General features: G+C 41.4%; 3 pseudogenes; 2 read left to right on the top strand and 1 right to left on the bottom strand.

Annotated features, from left to right (window-relative positions):
* Positions 1–719: 719 nt before the first annotated feature.
* On the top strand, positions 720–2109 carry LOC150019150 (transmembrane channel-like protein 5; annotated as a pseudogene).
* Positions 2110–11144: 9035 nt separating this feature from the next.
* Positions 11145–13159, top strand: LOC150019149 (putative ATP-dependent RNA helicase DDX5; annotated as a pseudogene).
* A 1169-nt stretch (positions 13160–14328) lies between these two features.
* Positions 14329–14999, bottom strand: LOC150019148 (glutathione S-transferase Mu 1 pseudogene; annotated as a pseudogene).
* Between the last annotated feature and the right edge of the window lie 3138 nt (positions 15000–18137).

Raw genomic sequence — 18137 nt, 5'->3', positions numbered from 1 at the left:
AGAGAGTAAGACATTTATGATAGTGTGGGTAGGTTCCAAATCTATACTGTCCAATGTGGTGTGACTTTTTATACTAAAATTTAAATGAATTACAAGTAAATGCAATTAAAAAATTTAGTGCCTCTGTCACATTAGCCACATTTAAAATACTCAGCATCCACAACATCAGTATTCAACACAAATACTCAATAGCTCCAGCATAGATATAAAGCAATTTCCATTGTTGCAGCAGATTCTATTAGTGATGGACGAAATATTGGCTTGATTGGAGTCTCATAAGGAAGGAAGGAAATGGGGCAGAAACAATATTTGAGGGAGTGTGGCAGAAATGTATCCAAAATCATCAAAAGACATGGAGCCACAGTTTTTAGAAGACCAGCAAATTCCAAACAGAGCAACCAAAAAAGAAAGCTATATCCAGAACTAAAAAATCTTCAGGAAAACCGAAGACTTAATAGTAAAATGTTGAGGGAGGAAGGGCCCACAAGATAAGAAATGCAGGCAGCATCTGGAAGGGGGAAAAGGCAAGGAAACAGATTCTTCACTACAGCCTCCAGAAGGAATACAGCCCTGCTGACACCTTGATTTTGGATCCATTTTCTGATTTCTGACTTCCAGTAAGAGAACGAAGTTGTGTTGTTTTAAACCACTAAATTTGGGGCAATTTGTTAACAGCAGCAATGGGAAACTAACACACTTCTCATAATAACTCTGTGAGCATGGCCAGATATTTCTGGAACAACTTTATTAACCCCCACATTTACTCCAGAGGGATCGTTAAACTTATTTTTTACTGGGACTTCACCATCACTCCTGAAAGAGCTGTGAAGCTGAAACAGAAGAATCTCAGCACTGAAAGAAGGGAGAATCTGTCAGAAATCTGTCAGGAGAATATCAAGTTAATGCTCAATTAGCAGCTGACCCACCTATCTGTCCATCTGGCAGCCTGGGTTGTCTCTACTGGAGTGGCCACTGCCTGCTGTGTAGCTATTTATTACTTGGTTGAGAATAACTTAGTTACTCCAGAGCCATAGGAACCCTGGGGCGGTGCTGTTACTGCCTTTTGTGGTCTCCTGCATCAACCTGGTGGTGCCTTGCTTCTACTCTTGTGTTTAGGCTGGTGGAGCGCTATGAGATAGCACGGCAGGAAGTTTACATCCTCCTAATCCAAAACATCTTTTTGAAAATAATAATCATTGGAATTCTGTGTTACTGTTGGCTCAGCATTGTGGCTCTGGCTGGTGGAAAGTGTTGGGAAACCCTCACTGGCCAGGAAATTTACCAACTTCTTCCGATGGATTTTGTGTTCTCTTTAGCTAATTCCTTCCTGGGGGAGTTCCTGAGGGGAATCAATGGGATGCAGTTTATCACAAGTCTTGGCATACAGGAGTTTGGCATTGCCAGGAATGTCCTAACACTGATCTATGCACAGATCCTGGTGTGGATTGGAACATTCTTCTGCCCTCTGCTGCCCTTTATCCAAATGTTGACTCTTTTCATCATGTTTTACATAAAAAATATCAGCCTGATTATCAATTTCCACCTTCCAAGTAAAGCCTGGCAGGCCTCACAGATGATGACCTTCTTCATCTTCTTGCTCTTCTTCCTGTCCTTCACTGGGATCCTGTGCATCCTGGCCATCACCATCTGGAGATTGAAACCTTCAGCTGATTGTGGCCCATTTTGAGGATTGCCCTTCTTCATTCACTCCATTTACAGTTGTATCGACACCCTGAGTGAAAGGCCCAGCTACCTGTGGGTGGTTTGGATCTACCAGAACCTCATCAGAAGTGTGCACTTTTTTTTTTTTTCATCCTCCACCTTATTGTATTAATCATCACCTATCTTTACCGGTAGATCACAGAGGGAAGAAAGATTATGATCAGACTGCTCCATGAACAGATCATTAATGAGAGCAAAGATAAAATGTTCCTGATAGAAAAATTGATTAAGCTGCAGGATGCAGAGAAGAGAGCAAACCCCAGCTCATCCATGCTGGAAAGGAGAGACGTGGAGAAGCCAGGCACTTTGCATGTCAGGGAACACGAAGCTGCTTGTGACCTGCAGTTTAGGTAATCAGTTCAGGAAGATAATTCAAAGGCCTCATGATTGTTGTAGTAGCTGGATACTAAATCAAATATGGAAAGAAGATGAAGATGAAACAACTTCTTCCATAACGCCTGGGCCTTTCAGAGCTTCTCAGAAGGGAATTCAAGCCATTTTCTAAGAATGGAAACTGACCACAGTGTAAATACTGAAGTAAAATTGGCCATTCCCTGTTGGTATTTACACTTGAATTACTGATTTTTAAAAAAGTAAAATATTTGGGATTTTCTTTTGTGTGTGTGTGTTCTTTTTTCTTTTTAAGTATATTTTATTGATTATATTGTTACAATAGTTCCAATTTTTTCCCCTTTGCTACCCGCCACCCAGAACCCCCCCTCCCCCAGCAATCCCTCCCCCAAATCCATGCCCATGGTTCATACATACAAACTCTCACGCTTCAACCTTTTATATATTCTTTTTTTAAATAAATAAGTGATTAATTAATTATTTTAATAATAAAAAATAACAATCCCTCCCTCTCAGATTTAAGACCCTGTATAATCTTATAAAGGACAATGGGCGAAGCTCTCGAGCTCCTCTAGCTGCTTCAAGCTGGACATGGTCGTCGTCCTACGTACCCTTGGGTCCAGAAATCTCTAATAAGAGTGGGGGTGTGGAGGGGAGGGTGGCCTTCCCACGTGGGGAAGGATCGTGCAGACTCCAGGTCAGTTGGCTGTCCCCGGACAACAGCGTGCTTGGTTTAACAGGCTGGCATCCTTGTTGTATTCTGGAGGCAACAGATTTGGCAAAAGGGTTAAAAGACATCATTCACTACATAACCACTAGATGACAAAAGGCAGGGATTAATTTTTCAATGTCCCACATTAGGGGGAAAAAAAAAGGGCTTCTTTGGAGGAAGGTGTCCCAGGCACATCTCACCTGTCCAAAACCCTTTTGCCCATTATAATTAGTTTGGGCTGATGGAAATATTTTAGGTGTCCCCCCTCTCAGACATCTGGGCCCTTTCTGTCCAACCCATTAGGATAGAAAAGAGGAACCAGTTTTAAAGTGAAGCCCACAGACCTCCCCATTCTTCACCAACCCAGCCACTTAGTTCAGCCAAACCGTTGAGTCTCAGGAGGCAGCGCTGCAGACAGGATTAAGTGAGGCCTATACATACAGACAATCACTCAGATAATGAGATCATAGGCTTATGCCCTTTGAAAACAGAAAACACATGTTAATTTATGTAACATAACCCACAAACAAGTCTCTAAATCTGTCGTCGGCAGCCGTCCGTCTCGAGAGACGATGGTGTAGCTTCTTAAGAGTCTATCTGCACCGCCGAGAATGGCTGTGCAGTCCGACTCGGGAGTGAGAGTGTCTCCTCCCGTGTTGAATCGACATCTTGCGATGACGCTGGAGTGTCCTCTCCAGTGAAGCTGAAGCTACAGAGCCTGGGCAGGGTGATATGGAGGGTCTGCTGTTGCCCATGCAGCAGACCCCCCCCTCTCTTCGCAGCTGAAGGGTCCAAGGGAAAGACGGAGTCAATACAGCTTGGCTTCAGGTGCGCCGCAGGAGTTGCCGGTGTTGACTACAACGTCAAACCGCCTTAGGGACTCCGGCTCCGGATTTTCTGTCGGGGTTTACTCCCTTAGCCTTTCCCCTGAAGAGGTACGCCGCAAGGCAGCGGAGGTTTTTGGGAGTCAGAGTTTTCCTTCTCTGATGTGCCCTGACTGGAAGATCAAACCAGCGACACTTAGCTCGCAGACCGACGCTCAATCCACTAAGCCAAACCAGCCAGGGGGTCTAAATCTGTAAGACTGTCTAATTGGAAAGACATCCAGTTGCAAGGCATTTGACATTCTTCTTGCCTGTAAATTAAATATCTTTGATGATACCACAGACATAGTTTAACTTCCAAGTAAAAACATATTTTAAATGAAAAGAAACTTTAAAGACGGTTAGCTGCACTACTGATCATTGTGATTTTCCTTGAATAATGATTTTTCTCCCTAAGATTACCCTCCTTGTCATTAAAGGGACTGCATTATGCATTAAGTCCATTTTTAATTTATCCTGTTCATTTGCATAAACACAACAAGAGCAACAAATGATCACTTATGATCTTTAGTTCTGCTTTGCTGGAACTTACCCAAGGAACATTTAGGGTGACCTTCAGTTTGCCCTTCAGGGCACAGAAGCTGAGCCACATACCTGGCATTCAGCCTTGCCTGTACACACCTGTCTTTTCCAAATCCTTCTTGTTTTCCATTGTGCCTTAAGGTCCCTTCTAGCCATCTTTCAGGGAAACAACCTTCATTTCTTCCCTGGAAAGATTGCTGTGGACCGCACAACCAACCACGGTACCAGGCCTTTTATCTCGTGGGCTTTTATTACCTTCGAAAGTCATTCCTAGTTCCTCAGCGCTTTTTGGTAACAACCAGAACCCAAGCATGTCTCCTTTAGGCATGACATTCCAGTCAAAGACTTGGTCAAAAAAAACTTCTATGAACAACTGGTCTTATTAGTTTTATGCAAGGAAACTTATGTCATTACTTACTTCTTTAGAATGCCAAACTCTGGAGGGATCAGATAGGAAGAAAAATATACACTGTGAAGGAAAACCCTTGTTCTTCTAACATTCACTGAACTGGCATTTCCATTCTTCATATTTTCATTTTTCCCCCACTAAAAATTTTTTTGTTTGTTTTTCCATTACAGCTGTCCCACTTTTTCCCCCTTCTTGCTTCCCTGCACCTTGTCCCTCCCTTCCCCCACATTCAGTCCCCACTCAGTTGTCCATGTCTGTGGGTCATTTATACATGTTCTTTGACTTGACACTTCCCCTTCTTACCCCCTTCTCTCCCTCCCACCTCCCCCTTTGTTACTGTTAGTCTACTCCTTGTTTACATACCTCTGGTTCAATTTTGCTCATTTATTTGTGTTGTTCATTAGTTTCCTGTAATAGGTGACAGCATAAGGTATTTTTCCTTCTTTGCCTGGCTTATTAGCTAAGCATAATTCTCTCTAGTTCCATCCATGTGGTTGCAAATGGTAGAAGTTCCTTCTTTCTTTCTGCTGCATAGTACTCCATTGTGTAAATGTACCACAGTTTTTTGATCCACTCATCTACAGATGGGCACTTAGGTTGTTTCCAGCACTTGGGTATTGTAAATAGTGCTGCTATGAACATTAGAGTGCACAGGTTCTTTTGAATTTGTGTTTCAGGATTTTTCGGATATAATCCTAGCAATGGAATTGCTGGTTCAAAAGGTAGTTCCATTTTTAGTTTCTTGAGGAAATTCCAAACTGCACCAGTCTGCATTCCCACCAGCAGTGTACCAGGGTTCCCATTTCTCCACATCCTCTCCAGGACAAGTTGTTCGCTGATATGTTGATGATGGCCATTCTGACTGGTGTGAGGTGGTATCTCATTGTGGTTTTTATTTGCATCTCTCTGATGGCTAGTGATGTTGAGCATTCTTTCATATGTCTATGGACCCTCTGTATGTCCTCTTTGGAGAAGTGTTTGTTCAGGTCCTTTGACCATTTTTTAAGTGGGTTGTCTGTCTTCTTGGTGTTGAGTCATATGAGTTTTTTATATATTTTGGATATCAATCCCTTGTCTGAGATGTCATTGACAAATATACTTTCCCATATGGTTGGTTTCCTTTTCATCTTGCTGATGTTTTCTTTAGCTGAGCAGAAACTTTTTAGTTTGATGTAGTCCCATTTGTTTATTCTTTCCTTTATTTCCCTTGCCTTAGGAGATATGTCAGTAAAAATGTTGCTACATGGGATATCTGAAATTTTCCTGCCTATTTTTTCCTCTAGGACTTCTATAGTGTCACAGCTTACATTTTAAGTCTTTGACCCATTTTGAGTTTATTCTGGTGTATGGTGTAAGTTGGTGGTCTAGTTTCATTTTTTTGCATGTTTCTGTCCAGTTCTCCCAATACCATTTGTTGAAGAGGCTCTTTTCACTCCATTTGATGTTCCTTCCCCCTTTGTCAAATATTAATTGACCATATAGACCTGAGTTTATTTCCGGGCTCTCTATTCTGTTCCATTGATCTATATGTCTGTTCTTATGCCAGTACCAGACTGTTTTGATTACCGTGGCCTTGTAATATAGTTTGATGTCAGGTATTGTGATTCCTCCTACTCTGTTCTTCTTCCTCAAAATTGCTGTAGCTATTGGGGCTCTTCTTTGGTTCCATTTAAATTTTTGAAGTATTTGTTCTAGGTCTGTGAAAATGTCATTGGTATTTTAATAAGGATTGCATTGAATCTATAAATTGCTTTGGGTAGTATGGACATTTTAATGATGTTGATTCTTCCCATTCATGAGCATGGTATATGCTTCCCTTTATTTGTACCTGCTTTAATTTCTTTCTTCAGTGTTATGTAGTTTTCTGAGTACAGGTCTTTTACCTTCTTGGTTAAGTTTATTCCTAGGTACTTTATTTTTCTTGTTGCTATTGTAAATGGGATTTTTCTTTCAGTTTCTAGCTCTGATTTTTTATTGTTGGTGTACAGAAATGCCTTCGATTTCTTAATATTGACTTTGTACCCTGCTGTTTTGCCAAATTTACTTATTAGGTCGAGTAGTTTTTTTGTGGAGTCTATAGGGTTTTCTTTGTACACTATCATGTCATCTGCAAATAATGACAGTTTTACTTCCTCTTTTTCAATTTGGATGCCTTTTATTTCTCTTTCTTGTCTGATTCCTGTGGCCTGAACTTCCAAGACTATGTTAATAGGAGTGGAGAGAGTGGACATCCTTGTCTTGTTCCTTACCTCAGGGGGAAAGCTCTCACTTTTTGCCCATTGAGGATGATGTTGGCTTCAGGTTTCTCGTATATGGCCTTTATTATGTTGAGGTATGCTCCCTCTATTCGCATTTTGCTGAGAGTTTTCGTCATAAATGGGTGTTGTACTTTATCAGATGCTTTTTCTGCATCTATTGATATTATCATGTGGTCTTTGTCCTTCATTTTGTTTATATGGTGTATTATGTTTATTGATTTGCAAATATTAAACCATCCTTGCATCCCTGGAATGAATCCCACTTGATCGTGGTGTATGATCTTTCTAATGTGTTGCTGGATCTGGTTTGCCAATATTTTGTTAAGGATATTAGCATCTATGTTCATCGGCGATATTGACCTGTAGTTTTCTTTCTTTGTTGTGTCTTGACCTGGTTTTGGTATTAGGGTAATACTGGCTTCATAGAATGAGTTTGGGTGTGTTCCCTCTTCTTGGATCTTTTGGAATAGTCTCAGGAAGATAGGAGTTAGTTCTTTCCTAAATGTTTTGTAGAATTCACCTGTGAAGCCATCCGGTCCAGGGCTTTTGTGTGCCGGGAGTTTTTTGATTACTGCTTCAATTTCACTAGTTGTTATTGTTCTTTTCAGGCTTTCTGCTTCTTCTTGATTCAGTTTGGGAAGACTATATGTTTCCAGGAATTTGTCCATTTCCTCTAGGTTGTCAAATTTCTTGCCGTACAGTTGTTCGTAATAATTTCTTACAATTCTTTGTATTTCCGTGGTATTGGTTGTGATTTCTCCTCTTTCGTTTCTGATTTTATTTATTTGGATCCTCTTTTTTTCTTGATGCGCCTGGTTAAAGGCTTGTCAATTTTGTTTATCTTTTCAAAGAATCAGCTCCTACTTATGTTGATCTTTTGAATTGTTAGTTTAGTCTCTATGTCATTTAATTGTGCTCTCATCTTGATGGTTTCCTTCCTTCTACTGGATCTGGGCTTTGCTTGTTGTTGTTTCTCTCGTTCTTGTAGCTGTAGGGTTAAATTTTCTATTAGAGATTCTTCTAGCTTTTTTAGGTAGGCCTGTATTGCTATGAACTTTCCTCTCAGGACTGCTTTCACTGTATCCCATAGGTTTTGGGTTGTTATGTGCTCATTATCATTAGTTTCCAGAAACTTTTTGATTTCTTCCTTGATGTCATTGTTAACCCACTCATTATTTAATAGCATGTTATTCATTCTCCATGAGTTTGAGTGTTTTTGAGTTTTTTCCTTGAGGTTGATTTCCAATTTTAAGCCATTGTGATCTGAGAAGATGCTTGATATAATTTCAATTTTCTTGAATTTGTTGAGGCTTGTTTTGTGTCCTACCATGTGGCCTATCTTTGAAACTGTTCCATGTGCACTTGAGAAGAATGTATATTTTGCTTCTTTGGAGTGAAAACTTCTATATATATCGACTAAGTCCATTTGATCTAGAGTGTTGTTCAGTGCCTCAATATCTTTGGTGTTTCTTTGCTTCGAAGATCTGTCCATTGTTGACAATGGGGTGTTAAAGTCCCCTACTATGAGTGTGTTGCTGTCTATATCTTTCTTGGAGTCTTTCAAAATTTTCCTTACATATTTGGGTGCTCCTAAGTTGGGCGCATATATATTTATAAGGGCTATATCTTCTTAATGGATTTTTCCCTTAAGTATTATGAAATGTCCTTCTTTGTCTCTTTTTGTGGCCTTTGCTGTGAAATCTGTTTTGTCTGATATAAGTATTACTACCCCAGCTTTTTTTTCATGTCCATTTGCTTGAAATACTTTTTTCCATCCCTTCACTTTCAATCTGTGTAGATCTTTTGTTCTAAGGTGGGTCTCTTGTAGACAGCATACATGTGGGTCATGCTTTCTAATCCATTCAGCTACCCTATGTCTTTTGATAGGAGCATTTAATCCATTTACATTTAAGGTTATTACTGATAAGTACTTATTCATTGTCATTTTTCCCCTTTGTACTCGTGTTCCTCTCTGTCTCTCTCTGTTTCTTCATCTTCTTAAAGCAGACCCTTTAGCATCTCTTGCAATGCTGGTTTGGTGGAGATGTATTATTTTAGCCTTCTTTTGTCTTGGAAACTCCTTATTTTACCTTCCATTTTGAATGAGAGCCTTGCTGGGTAGAGTATTCTTGGTTATAGGCCTTTGTTTTTCATTGCTTGGAATATTCTTTGCCTTTCCCTTCTGGCTTGTAGTATTTCTGCTGAGAAATCTGATGATAGCCTTATTGGAGCTTCCTTGTTATTAGTTTTTTCTCTCTTGCTGCTTTTAGGATTCTCCCTTTGTCTTTGAATGTTGCCATTTTAATTATGATGTGTCTTGAAGTGGGCCTGTTGTGGTTCATCTTCATTGGGAATGTCTGTGCTTCCTGGACTTGTGTGACTCTTTCTCTCCTTATGTTAGGGAAGTTTTCTGTCATTAGTTTTTCAAAGAGGTTTTCTGTCCCTTGCTCTTCTGCTTCTGGAATTCCTATGATACGGATATTATTACGTTTCATGTTGTCCTGCAGCTGTCTTAGAACCTCTTCAGTCCTTTTCAGTCTTTTTTCATTTTGTTGCACTGTCTGGGAGTTTTTGTCTACATTGTCCTCCAGCTCGCTGATCTGATCTTCTGCTTCCTCTAGCCTGCTTTTAATTCCCTCTACTGTGTTCTTCAATTCAGAGATCGTATTCTTCATTTCCTCCTGGCTCTTATTGATAGCTTCTATGTCCCTTTTCATGCTGGTGTAATTCTCAGTAAGTTCCTTGTAGTTTTCTTGGAGTTCCTTATAGTTTCCGCGGAGTTCTTTGTAGTTTCTGCTGAGCTCATTGAGCTTCTCCATAATCCATGTTTTGAATTCCATATCTGATTGTTTCCTCCCCTCTATTTCATTTAGCACTCTTTCTGGGGATTCTACCTTTCCTTTCGATGGGGAGTTGTTTCTCTTTCTCCCCATTTTTGTGACTCCTATTGTTTGTTCATGCTTCTTAGAATGATCTGCACTTCCTGGATCTGCCCCTGTGGCGTCAGATCCTGTACCAGTCTGGGCCTAGGCAGCCTGTTGGAGACTTCCAGGGATCTACTGCCTTTGTCTGTCTTCTGTAGTTGTTAAACTATTCAATCTGTGATTAGCTGTCAGGCTTAAGGACCGAGGGTGTGGCAGCTTAATTTCTGTAGGCACGGCTTTTGCTTTCCCTGAGGCTGATGCCACTTGGAGGGGAATAGTCTGCCTGCAGTACAGGGGATGAGTCAGCACTGGGACCTGGTCGGCTATTCCCCTAGTTCTCCCTGCAAAGCCAATGCGCCAAACTCTCCCCAAGTGTCTCCAGTCCTCTCTGCCTTCCCTCTGCTTGAGCCCAGGGTAAGTGGGGGAAAAATATTTTTGTATGTGATCCACTTAAGAGCTCTTTTTCTCCCGCTGTTTCTCTGCGCCTAGCAAGAAACCCTGTGGCTTTTCGCTTTTCACAGCTGATACTATTTTACTTTCCACTCTGTTGCTGTAGGCTGGGAAGCCCAGCTTGGGGTTTAGACCCTGCCCTTCTCAGGGGGTACCCCTGGCTGCTGAGCTGTTTCTCAGTCCCTTCAGCTGCCACCCATGGGAGCCCAGCCAGCCCTTCTGCATCTCTGCACTCCCTACCAGTCACATTGTGATGTAGCGGCCTTTTCTGTCTCTCCATGGTTACAAGACTTCTTTCCAGTTAGTGTTCGGTTGGTTATTCCAGATGATTTCTCCAAAATTAAGTTGTAAATCCAGTTTGGTCCTGGGAGGAGGTTAGTGTAGCTTCCACTTACTCCTCCGCCACTTGGATCCCCTCCAGGATTTTCTAATAAAGACTGTTTTAACATTTAAAAAAATGTTGAAAGCTTTCCCTTTGACATCAGGCACAAGACAGGATGCCTGCTCTTACCACTTCTGTGTGACATTTTTTGGCCAGTGAAGGAATAAAAATCAGAAGCATAAGAATTGGAAAGAAAGGACAAAATGTTATTATTTAAAGACAATATTATTATGTACATAGAAAACCTAACAGAAATTGCAGTTAAATTACTAAAATTAATAAATTGCTGAAAACAAAGTCAGTATACAAAAATTTAGTCACAAATGGTTGAAAAGTGAATTTTAAAAGGCTACTACTTGTGATCTCATTCATTTCCACTGGTCCTTTGGTGAGCAGCTCTGGCTCCTGGCATCATTGTCCCTATGCTGCTGCTACTCCCACAAGGCTTCTCTGTTGCTGAAGCCACCTCCCGCGACTTGTTGCCTCAATTCTCCCCACTTAGTTTCCTGCCAACCACAAGCATTGATGCCATGTCAGGTTATTCGAGTGACTCAGACCACAGCTGGGGTGGAAGGTTTGGGACACCTCAGTTTGGAAGAAGTAGGGTAGGGAAGAAGTTTGGAAATCCTGGGGAAAAAGTAATTTAAAATAACTGGAATTGTGTTGAGCTGCCCAATCTTGAGAAGAATTTTTATCAAGAATACCCTGATTTGGGTAGGCACACAGCACAAAAGATGGAGACATACAGGAGAAGCAAGGAAATTATAATTAGACGTCATAGCTATCCAAAGCCAGTTCTGAATTTGTATAAACCAAGATTCCCTGCAAATGTCATGAATGTGATTGCAAGATGGAACTTCAGTGAACCCACTGTTATTCAAGTTCAGAGATGGCCAATTGCTCTAACTGGATTGGATATGGTTGGAGTAGGAAAGACTGAATCTGGGAGAGCATTCTCTTATTTGCTGCCTCCCATTGTCCACATCAATCATTAGCTATTCTTAGAGGTGATGGGCCTATTTGCTTGGTGCTGGCACCAACTTGGGATCTAGCCCAACAGGTACAGCAAGTAGCTGCTGAATACTATAGAGAATATTGACTGAAGTCAACTTGCATTTATGATGGTCCTCCCAAAGGACCACAGAACATGATTTGGAGAGAGGTGTGGAAATCTGTTTTGCAGTTGATTGATACCTGGAAGTCATTAGATAAGACCTGACAGGCAAACCCTAATGTGGAGTGTGACTTGGCCAAAAGAAGTAAGACAACTTGCTGAAAATTTCCTGAAAGACTATATTTATATAAACATTGGTGCACTGGAACTGAGTGTGGATGTGGATGTGTGTCATGCCATAGAAAAGGATGAAAAACATAATTGACCTGATGGAAGACGTCGTGAGTGAGAGGGGGAATAAAACCATTATTTTTGTCCAAACCAAAAGAACATGTGATGAGCCTACTAGAAAAACGAGGAGAGACAGGTGGTCTGCCATGGGTGTCCATGGTGACAAGAGTCAGCAGTAGCATGACCAGATTCTAAATGAATTCAAACATGAAAAAGCTCCTACAGTATTCCCTCACTTATCGCGGGTATTACATTCTACACCCCCCGTGATAGGTGAAAATCCGCGAAATAAGAACCTTACATTTATTTTAATATTTTTTATATATTTTAAGGCTTTATAAACCCTTCCCACACACTTATAAACCATTCCCAGTCCCTTATTAACCTTTCCAACTCCTTCATTATCCTTTGTCACACTTTTACAAACACTACTTATGTTCTTAAACATATTCTACACTCTTAAACCTATGTAACTTTAACAACTTACGTATACAGTACCGCAAAATCCCACAATATAGCGAAAAAATCCGCAATAAATAATTAAATATAATATTTTTAAAAATCCCGCGATACAGTGAGGTCATGATATGTGAACTGTAATATAGAGAGGGACTACTGTATTTTGATTGGTACAGATGTGGTTTCCAGGGGGCTAAATGTGGAAGATGTGAAATTTGTCATCAATTATGACTACCCTAACTCCTCAGAGGATTATATTCATTGAATTGGAAGAACTAGTCACAGTACCAAAATAGGCAGAGCATATACTTTCTTTACACCTAATAATATAAAGCAAATGTGTGACCTTATCTTTGTGCTTTATGAAGGTCTTCAAGCAGTTAATCCCAAATTGCTTCAGTTGGTTCAGTGGATTTCATACCTGTACAGACAGGCAAAATTATGACAGAGGTTACTCCAGTCTGCTTGAGAGATTTTGGAGCAAAAACCCAGAATGGTGTTTATAGTGCTGCAAATTACACCAATAGGAGCTTTGGATGTAAATGCATGTCAGCTGGTATATAGACCAGTTCTATGCCTGGTAATCCAACAGGACTTATCAGAATGGTTTTAACAATATTCAGCAATATGGAATTAATGTTCCAAATATACAGTGGTATGAATCAACAGACATATGCATATCCTGCTAGTGTAGCTGTGCCTATGATTGATTATCCAATGCCAACAAGATATTCTCAATAAGATTTACACATATATGTAAATTTCTGTTTTCCATAATTGCTCTTTACATTGTATGTTATCAGACAAGACAGTTATTTAAGAAACTTGGGAAATGCAAAAATGACTGCAGTGCAGTAGTAATTATGGTGCACTTTTTTGCTATTTAAGTTGGATATTCCTCTACATTCTTGAAATAACTTTTGAGGGGTTTTATTGTACTACAAAATGCTGGCAATGTTTTCACAAAAGTAAATGTACAGTGATTTGAAATACAATGCATGGCTTTTTAACAAAAAATATTTGAAGACTGGATAAAAAGGATACCACTTACAATATGTAAAAATGATAAACTAGCCCAAAACAAATCTTACAAAAGATGTGTACACTTTCTATATAGAAAACTATAAAATATTCTAAGAAACCAAAAAGAACTAAATAAAGCAAGAGTTATACCATGTTTAAGAATTGGAAGACTCAGTATTTATTTATTTATTTATTTTTATACTACAATGGGGTGTTTTATTGAGATACATTGTAGGAGCGCAGAGGCAGGGTATCAACAGCAGGGAAGACTTCCAGGAGGAAGGCCACCAGGATCCCATACCAGCAGCGGACAGCTCAACCCCCTCCCCGCCCTGAGAACCCTCTGAACCCTGACACAAAGTTCCACAAGCTGACAGGGGGTGTTCCAGGTCTGCTGACATGAAAGCAGGACAGAGGCCCCTCTTCGGCAGAGACCCCACACTGAGGAACACAGTACATGCAGAAAGAAATGAGCAAGAAACCTGATAATCCTCCTATTCCTCCCCCTGCCACCACCCCACACATACCTCCCCACACGCTGTTGTGGACAACAGAGAAAAATTGAGCTCTAGGCTAGGGGTCCGGTCAGGCTCCTCAAAGCAGAGCGACCAGTGAGGGGGTGGGGAGGGGAGTCAATCTCATTGACTTTAATGCAAGAGGATTCACGTGGGAGGAGTGGAAACATTGCTGCAGAAAAGTGGGGGCTGCAGCTGTAGAGGGCCTGGATGAAAGGGGGCTTAGGAGGCAGAAAAGGGGCCAACGAGGCATCAGGGGAGGATGGGGGCGGTGAAGAAAAAAGCGTTAAGAAAAAACAAGCAGAGCAGATGGTTCTAATAATGCAGGAACCTCCAGCTGTGCTCCCCGCTCCATCTTCTGTGCTCACAGGCCTACTTGTTGCCCCCCATGGCAGCCTTGGAGTACACAGGGGAACGAGGAAGCGGCTGGACTTCATGTAGGCAGAGATCTTCTTCAGACCCTCAAAGTGGGTCATGAAGTCCTTCAGGTTTGGGAACGCATCCAGGCACTTGGGCTCACATATACGCAGCACACCTAGGACGTCATAAGCCAAGAAATCCACAGAGGTCAGCTTGTCCTCAGCAAACCAAGACCACTTTCCCAGAAACTGAGAGAAAAGCTTCAACTTTTCAGGGAGCAGCTTCAAAAACTCAGGCTTCAGTTTCTCAAAGTCAGGGTTGTAGCACGTCCTGATGTGGTACACTCAGATGTCCATATTCTCGTTCTCCAAAATGTCCATGCGAATCTCCTCCTCCTCCGTCTCCCCACACAGGCTGTGTTTGTGAGTGAGGTAGCGCAGGATGGCATTGCCCTGGGTGAGCCTGCGAGCCCTGTCCAGTAAGTAGGGCAAGTTGGGGAAGTCCAGGCCCAGCTTGAATTTTTCACTCAGCCACTGGCTTCTGTCATAGTTGGGAGCGTCCCCCATCGTGTACTTCTCCTCGTAGCTCGAGTCCGTGTACTCCAGGAGCAGGCAGATGGCGTGGACTAGCCCGCGGATGTCTCAGTAGCCCAAAGTCATGGCCATCGTGCTGGTTTTCACACTTTTCAGTGGTGGGGCTTTTTCCAGGCTGGGCTTAAAATCTGTGGTCTATCGAAAGACTCAGTATTTTAAATGTATCAGGTCTCCCTAAATTGCTGTGTAGATTCAATGTGATTCTTTCTCAACAGATTTTTGTTTGAAAATCTTATTTAAAATTTATATGGAAGTACAAAGGACCAACATTAAAAGAAGGGGAAAGGTGGGGATTGATTGTGAGGGAAGAAGAAGATGGGTGGGGCAGGAGAGTGCAATGGGAAAACTGTAATAGAACTAAAATTTAAACAAAAAAGTCTTTTCCTTGAAGAAAAAAAGGAAGGTGGAAAGTCTTGCTCTTCCAAGTACCAAGACTTAATGTCATACAACATTGTCAACACTTATTGATATAACAATCAGCAGTAGAATGGAAGCACAGAAACAGAACCTGAATATGTGGACATTGATGTTGACAGATGTATCACTGCAGAGTAGTGAGGAAAAGATACACTTTTAAATAAATGGTCTCAGAACAACCGGTCATTCATAAGAAAAAATAAAACTTGACTCTTACCTCATACTGTGCATAAAAGTCAGCGCCAGATATGTTGTGGACTAAATGTGAAAGGCAAAATGATAAAATTTGTAGAAGATAATATAAAAGAATATCTTCATGACCTTGCATTAACACTAAATATTTTTTAAAGATTGATATATTTGCCTATACTAAAATTAAGTTTATCAAAAGACACTATCAGGAGAATACAAAAGGCTAGCCAGGGATTGGGAAAAGAGCCTTGCATCCCATCAAACTGACAAGGGGGCTGTACATGGAATAGTAAAAGAAGTGCTGTGAATATCCAACAGAAAAATTGGCAAGAGATTGATTGAACTTTACAAAAGTAGAATCCCAGATGGACATTAAGCATGAAATGATGCTCACCCTCATCAGTTGTTAGGGAAATGAAAATTAAAATCACAATAACATACCATTTCCCACTAAGCAGAATGGCTAAACTTTCTGAAAACTAACTATTCCAGGATGTGAAGCTAATGAAAATTGCATGCATTACTGGTGGCCATAAATCAGAACGATCACTTTGGGAAACTGGTGCTGTCTCCCAAAACTGAAAATATGCATGCCCTGTATCCCACCAATTCTACTGCTACAGACATAGCCCCCAAATGCGCTCATAGAAATTCAAAAAGATGTATAAGAATGTATGTAGCAGCAGCAACATGTAAACAGCTTAAGGCTGGAAAGAACTCAAACGCCTAACAACAGCAGAATAGACTATGGTATATCCATGTAAAAAGTGCAATGAAAATTGTATTGCTTGGAAGCGATGACAATGGACTACAACTATGTGCAGTGACATGAAGAAATGGGCTCAAGTAACAATGAAGTGACAAGGAAGAGCCTATCCTGAGCTGGAGAAAAGTGAGCACACCACACAGAGAAGCCCTGGGATGGAGGTGCCCTTAGTTCCCAGCCCTCAAACCTGAAGTCCCTTCTGCTTCCCCACCCCCCACTACTCCTCTTCCTCACAGTAAAAACGGTGTTCTTTTCCCCATCTGTCTTGTGCTCTGGATACCTTCTCATTTCTGAATCTTCAACTCACTCTCTTGATGGGAGCCCCCTTCTCTCCCAGGATTTCTCATTTGCTTATTGTCAGCCTCCCCACTAACATGTAAGCTCCTCAGGGCAAGAACTTCATCCATCTGGACCGCCCCACATGACCAGGGCCTCAGAAGGCTCTGTTTCATAGAGGAGGTTCTGATTGAAACCTGGTCCCATCTTTGCTTTGACTGACAAAGTAACACTTAACAGTGATCTTACTCTTTTCTGGGTTCCCATTTCTTCCCCCTGTCAATGAGCTCTACTCCAGATTCTAAGATTCCCTGACCTCTGGGATGGGCCTCTGTGACCTACCACCCAGAATGCTAGGGAATGAATGAGGATGGAAATATTGTCTCTCACCCTCCTTCCTCCTCCATCCTTCCAAAGGAGGTATGGGAAAGATCTGAAGCAGGAAGGCAAAGGGGAGTAAGCTAAGTTTCCTGAGTGCCAAGTCCTATGATGGGCTCCACACGTCTTTTTCTCTTCTCTACTTAAAAAATAATTTAATTATCAAAACAAGCAACACTTCCAAGTGGTTGTCCTCACTTCTTTTTTACAGGGGAGTTAACAGGGGTTTAGAAAAGGCGAATAAAAAAAAATTTAGATAAGGTGAATAAAAAAGAATTTAGAAAAGGTGAATAATTTGCACAGAGTCTTCAACTTATGTTGCAGACATGAGAATTGACTGACTGTAGGGTTCCTGCCTTTTCACTCACCCTGCTGACTCCCAGGTCTGGTCAGAGGATGTAGGATATGTGGAAAGAGCATCAGCTGTGGTATCAGCCTCTATCTTAACTTTGGAACTGATGTCTACTTTCTATAGGCTGTGATGCCTTGAGCAGTTTACGGAACATCTCTGAGCCTCAGGTTCCTCACCAGCAAAGTGGTCACCTGCAACAAGACCTCTGTGGTCCTGGGGGTGTGTGGGAGAGCCCTGTACTCTGGGTGGGTTTCTCCAGGCCAGGAGTTCAGGTGTATTTCAGTCTCTGCTCTGTCCTGTCTGCAATTCTGAGAGGAGCCAGAACAGTGGATACTTCCAGGACAGGGCAGCTGATTTATGAAGGAAAGGCCCACCTCACCTGCAATGAAAACTCCAGGAGGGGATGAGGGAGTCTGTAGGTGAGTAGTGGGGTTTCCCAACCCTAAGTGCCACCACTTGACCTGTGTGATGTTAGTTGTAGGACATTGCTACAGTGAACTGGACACCACAAGGCCCCCCCTCTTACCCTTAGGCCCATTTGTACCATTTCCTTACGTTTTACCTTAGGTAGCACCTGTCTGTTGAATCTTGTTTGTTCAGGAGAGGTGGAAGCTTTCCAAACAAGGTCTCCATTCTTATTTCTTTAAACTGTAATCTTTCTGACAGACTTGCAATCATCTCCTCCCTTCTAACCTCTTTGTACAGTTCTCTCAGTCTCTTCAGATAAAAATCTGGCTCATCTTTCAAAATTTAAGCACTCGGCATTCTCTCTGAGCTCTTTGACCCAAGTTAAAGTCTGCAATGCCCTTTCCTGCCTTTATTATGGCATTTGTATTAGAGTTCTGTG

This window comes from Furipterus horrens, unplaced genomic scaffold, assembly GCF_987537825.1.
Source record: "Furipterus horrens unplaced genomic scaffold, mFurHor1.1.pri manual_scaffold_2, whole genome shotgun sequence".
NCBI lineage: Eukaryota > Metazoa > Chordata > Mammalia > Chiroptera > Furipteridae > Furipterus > Furipterus horrens.
The sequence above is the reverse complement of the archived record's forward strand: the minus strand, read 5'-3'. Positions and strand labels throughout refer to the sequence as shown.